At 39.5% G+C, this 6,000-nt stretch overlaps 1 long non-coding RNA gene across 1 annotated transcript in view; it reads left to right on the plus strand.

Moving 5' to 3' along the window:
* Positions 1–4,160, plus strand: part of LOC136792182 (uncharacterized) — an 84,684-nt gene extending 80,524 nt beyond the window's left edge. The window contains exon 3 of the long non-coding RNA XR_010835633.1: positions 4,038–4,160. This is a non-coding gene — a long non-coding RNA (uncharacterized lncRNA). The remainder of the gene's footprint in view (positions 1–4,037) is intronic.
* The last annotated feature ends 1,840 nt before the right edge of the window (positions 4,161–6,000 follow it).

Raw genomic sequence — 6,000 nt, forward strand, 5'->3', positions numbered from 1 at the left:
GTACTGGTACAAAAACAGAAATAGAGATCAATGGAACAGGATAGAAAGCCCAGAGATAAACCCACACACATATGGTCACTTCATCTTTGATAAAGGAGGCAAGAATATAAAATGGAAAAAAGACAGCCTCTTCAATAAGTGTTGCTGGGAAAACTGGACAGCTATATATAAAAGAATGAAATTAGAGCCTCCCTAACTCCATACACAAAAATAATCTCAAAATGCATTAAAGATCTAAATGTCAGGCCAGACACTATAAAGCTCTTTGAGGAAAACATAGGCAAAACACTCTGACATAAATCATAGCAGATCCTTTTTGACCCACCTCCTAGAGAAATGGAAATAAAAACAAAAATAAATAAATGGGACCTAATGAAACTTAAAAGCTTTTGCACAGCAAAGGAAACCATAAACAAGATGAAAAGACAACCCTCAGAATGGGAGAAAATATTTGCAAACGAAGCAACTGACAAAGGATTAATCTCCAAAATACACAAGCAGCTCATGCAGCTCAATATCAAAAACACCAAACGACCCAATCCAAAAATGGGTAGAAGGCCTAAATAGACAGTTCTCCAAAGAAGATATACAGATGGCGACACACTCATGAAAGGCTGCTCAACATCACTAATCATTAGAGAAATGCAAATCAAAACTACAATGAGGTATCACCTCACACCAGTCAGAATGGTCATCATCAAAAAAATCTAAAAACAATAAATGCTGGAGAGGGTGTGGAGAAAAGGGAACCCTCTTGCACTGTTGTGGGAATGTAAATTGATACAGCCACTATGGAGAAAATTATGGAGGTTCCTTAAAAAACTACAAATAGAACTAAGATACGACCCAGCAATTCCACTACTGGACATATACCCTGAGAAAACCAGAATTCAAAAAGTGTCATGTACCACAATGTTCACTGCAGCTCTGTTTACAATATCCAGGGCATGGATGCAACCTAAGTGTCCATCGACAGATGAATGGATAAAGAAGATGTGGCACACATATACAATGGAATATTACTCAGCCATAAAAAGAAATGCAATTGAGTTATTTGTAGTGAGGTGGAATGACCTAGAATCTGTCATACAGAGTGAAGTAAGTCAGAAAGAGAAAAACAAATACTGTATACTAACACATATATATGGAATCTAAAAAAAAAAAAAGAAAATGGTTCTGAAGAACATAAGGGCAGGACAGGAATAAAGACGCAGAAGTAGAGAATGGACTTGAGGACACAGGGACGGGGAAAGGTAAGCTGGGATGAAGTGAGAGAGTGACATGTACATATATACACTATCAAATGTGAAATAAATAGCTAGTGGGAAGCAGCTGCATAGCACAGGGAGATCAGCTCGGTGCTTTGTGACCACCTAGAGAGATGGGATGGGGGGATGGGAGGGAGACGCAATAGGGAGGGGTTATGGAGATATATGTATACGTATAGCTGATTCACTTTGTTATAAAGCAGAAGCTAACACACTATTGTAAAGCAATTATACTTCAATAAAGATGTTAAAATATATTTTTTTTTTTAAAAGAAATACCCATTTATTCATTCTACAAATGTACACAAGTTGCATCCTTTGTACCAGGCCTCATGTTAGGAACCTAGATACACACACAAGATTCCTGCCTTCTTGGAGTTTACATTCCAGAGAGAAAGACGCAGAAAATAAAGTCAAGAAATATATGATATAAATAATTACAGATTGTTATCAATACTCTGAAAAAAATAAACAAGTGTTTTGATAGAAAATATAGGTGGACTTAAGATACTGCGATCATAAAAGCCTCTCTGAAGAGATGGCATTGAATCTGAAACCTTAGGCATGAGAAGGAACCACTGGGGAAAGAGAGATTCATGAAAGGAGAATGGTGAACACCAAGGCCCTGGGGCTGGCCAGTTCTTGGGAGGGGCAGGGAGCTGAAAAAGGTGGTCAAGAAGAGTTAAGCGGTACGTTGAGAAGAGGATCAGGGTCAGATTTTGCATGTCCTTGTACACCTGGAAGCGTTTAGATGTTGTTCTAAGGGCAACGTTGTTGACAGCATCAAGTAAGGGTATCAAGTAGGGAAATGGAACATTTTTTTTTAATAATCTAGCTTCTGTCAAGAGTATGGACTTCAGAGGAGCAAGAGTAGAAGTCGAAAGACAAGTTAGGAGGCAAATCATATCCGATTAGCAAGAGAAGCTGGGGTCTTGGGCCAGGAAGTTGGCACCGGAGGAGGAGATAGATAAATACATTTGTCATATGTTTTGGGTAGAGGACGGACAAGGGCTTGATGAAAGAGTAGATAATCAGGGTACAGGAAAGAGGCAATTCTGAGATGACCCCCAACTTCTGCTTTAGTGAATAGCCTGGCTGTTTACTGAGGAGACCTTAGGAGGAACAGGTTATGAGTCACAAACAAGGTAATGCATACTTTGTATGAAAAGCACTTAAAATTGTTCCTGACAAGCAATGTTCTTTCAACAGGTGGTAGTGAAAGAAAATGCTTCTATTATCTGATAATTCCGGTCCATTCATTTCCCTTGACAACCCATTATAATTTAAGTAACATCTTCCAAAAGCATTTTCAGTTTCATGTGTCTGTGCTTTTATTGTTCAGTTTTCAATAACTTAATGTTTAAGGTCGATACAGTCCTTATTTTAAAATCCCATTGGGTAATGAAGGCAAAAATCGTTATCCCTCTATTCATTTTAAATAAACACCACATGCCAAAGTGATTACTGTGATTCATTCTTCCCAGCTATTCTTACATTTCTAAGATGACAGGAAGCCTCTTTGGCCATCTGCAACAAGAATACTGCCCCGAGCCATGACCACAGAGAGACATTCTTCTAGCGCACTGCCCATGACTGGGGAGGCCCAGGACTAGAGCAATAAAAGTTCTTAACATATACAGGGAGGTTACCACAGGCTGGGCACGGTGCCTCAAGCACTTTACAGCAAGGGCAGTCCCTTGGAATAGGCTAGTTGCTGGTTGTCCTAGGAATTTTGATGGTTATTATGGCAATTTTCCAGCAGGGGGCAGTACAGGGTCTTAAAAAGGGGGACCCTTTTACAAAAGTGCATAAAATTGCTGTTGAGCTAGGACTGGGTATGCAGTCTCTCCTTGAAGACTTATAACCACCTGATGAAATAGGTTCTATCATCACCTCCACTGGGTTGATGAAGAAACTATGGCTTATAGAAGAGCAACAAGTCGCCCAAGGTCAACTGTAGAAAATGGGAGAGTTGGGGTTTGAATCCACATCAAGCCCACGGTCTCAATTCTGTGCTGTATGAACTCCCAAAAGACACTTCTGTTCCCTCAGCACAGTTGTGGAACTTACAAGAATACAAATATTGCCTTAATGAAAGGGAGCCTATTCTAACTAGCAGAGCTGTCCAACAGTGAAGCAGACTAGTTTTTGAAATGACTCGTTCACCAAGGTAAAGACATGCCTGGCTGACTGTGTCCAGGAGATTTCTGCCATGAAAGGGAGTTGAACTAAATGGCCCATGACACTGGGTAATGCAGACGCAGGCGAAGCCAGTCTGTAGGGGAGGGGTGTAGACCGTGTACTCATTTCAGCATTTCTTTTGGGACTCAATATTTGGGTTACCTCTAGAGAAAGACTTCAGAGCCTATTTAAAAGTCACACAAGAAAAGTAACTTCAGTGTTTAAGTTATTTACTTCTTCTTGCTAGCTTTCCCTCAATTGATCACCAGACTTGACTCTAAATAGCATTCAGCTGTTTGTTAAATTTTAACGTAAATCAATGTACAGCTCACAATCTACCTACTGATAATTAACACTCAAAACAACATGTTTACTAAAGACAAGTAGGATCATTGGACAAGTACATAAGCTTCCAGGGTAACAAATTTGAGTCAGACAACAATAGATTTTGGTGTCTTTGTTATAATTTAGCCACCTTACTGTGTAGTTATGCGGTTGACTCTTGCACATCACCAGTTTGAACTGTGTGGGTCCACTTACATGCAGATTTTTTTCAGTAAATACCAAACCTGTATTTTCATTCTACAGATCTAGAAGTTCGTGTTCTACAAGAGAAGTTCATGTTCTACAAGCCATCACGATAAGTGGAGTCCCAAGAACTAGAGTTTCAGTCTTGATTCTCTACAACCTGTTTCTGCTTCCCGCTCTTGGGTGAGTAAGTTACCAATCCCTTTATGTTTTGAGGCGGAGGTTGCAGTACCCGGATTTGCGACTGTGCAGGGGGTTGGTGCTTACAACCCCCAAGTTGTTCAAGGATACTTGGTGCCTTTGTAATAATAACAATCACCTAACGTTTATCTAGTGTGTTTTAAATTTTAAAGTCCAATCATATGCATCATATCATTTTGGTTTGATCCTCATAAAAACCTTGTGATGTGTAACAGAGATCAGTATCTCCATTTTCCAAATAAGGAAACTGAGAGACAAGAGGTGACTTACCCACGATAAATGTCTAGGTCAAGACCTGACCTCCTGAATCCTGCAAAAACATTGTCTTCTTTTGGTGTTTAAGAGCTTAGACTCTATCAGCCAATAACTGGGTTCACTTCCCAGCTCTTTCTCTTCTTACCACACGACACTGACTAGTCTTTTAACTTTTCTCACCTTCAGTTCTTGCATTAATGGAATAGTGGTAATAAGAATACCCATCAGATAAATTTGTTGTAAAGCTTATTGATTGAAATCTAGGTACCAACCAGGACAGGGTAATACCCAACCATTTCAACTGCTATCTTTATATTCCACTGCCTCTGACATTTGTGCATGCATGCTGCATATGTGAGGGCCCCATACTGGTAGCTGGCTGTGACGTACTAGAAGCAAGAAACACATTTCACTGTGACCCAGCACCTGTCTTGCTCTGACACACTCAGACTATTAGAAGAAGTAGGTGTACCACCCAGGGTGACTCTTCCAAAATAAAAACCCAAATTGCAAGCTGTTCCTGATACAAGAAAGGATTGTTAAATGGCACCAAAAGAACAAAATCCATGGTGGCAAAAATGGATAATATGATCACATTAAAATTAAGAATTTCTATATTTCAAAGTATGACGTGATCAATGTGGAAATAAAAACCCCAGTCTAGGAAAATATGTTCCGTAACTCCTATAATCTCTAGCGTGGCATTTTTATCCAGAATATATGAAGACCTCTCAAAGATTCATATTATTATTGTTTCCTTTGACAAATACTGATTGAGCATCTACTCTGTGCCAGGAAGATTTCTGGATACTGAAGGTAGGACTTACATTCTAGAGAAAGAAACAATATACACATGCAAAATATCAATTATGCAAATGCATATGTAATAAATAAAATCTTGATAGGTGCTATGAAGAAAATGTAACAGTCAGTATATTAAGATTGTTGGCAGCAGGCTCTTCTCAATGGGAAGACTGAGGAAGTCTTCTCTAAGCCGATGACATGTGAATAGAAATCTGAATGAAATGAGAGATCCAGTCATGCAAACCTCTGGAGCAAGAACATCCCAGGAAGAGAGAAAGCTTTGCGTTTGCTTCGAAGCTCAAGCAAATGCAAAGGTCCCAGGAACATACATGATATATTCAAGGTACAGCCAGGAGACCAGCGGGATAAGTGCTGGAAAAGTGTCAAGAGATGAATCTGGTAAATGTAGACAAGTCTTAGGTCATATTGTGACTAGTAGGCCTTGGAAAGGTATTTGGATTTTATTCTGAGTGTAATGTGAATCCGTTGGAGGATTTTGAGCAGAGAATGCATGATCTGATTTCAGTTTTAGAAGAACAGTTTTGCCAAGAGTGTGGAGAATTGATTCTGAGAGGTCAAAAAGGGAGCCGCTATAATAAGATTGTTAGAATGTCATTGAGGAAACATAGGCAAGAGATGATGATGGATAGGGTTTAAGGGGCAGCACTAGAAATGAAGAAAAGTCAGCGTTTATGGGATGTAGTTGGAAATAAATCCTACAGTGGTTTCTTATGGATGTGGCAGGTAGGGAATAGGAATCAAG

The sequence above is a fragment of the Kogia breviceps genome, chromosome 11, assembly GCF_026419965.1.
Source record: "Kogia breviceps isolate mKogBre1 chromosome 11, mKogBre1 haplotype 1, whole genome shotgun sequence".
Taxonomy (NCBI): Eukaryota; Metazoa; Chordata; class Mammalia; order Artiodactyla; family Physeteridae; genus Kogia; species Kogia breviceps.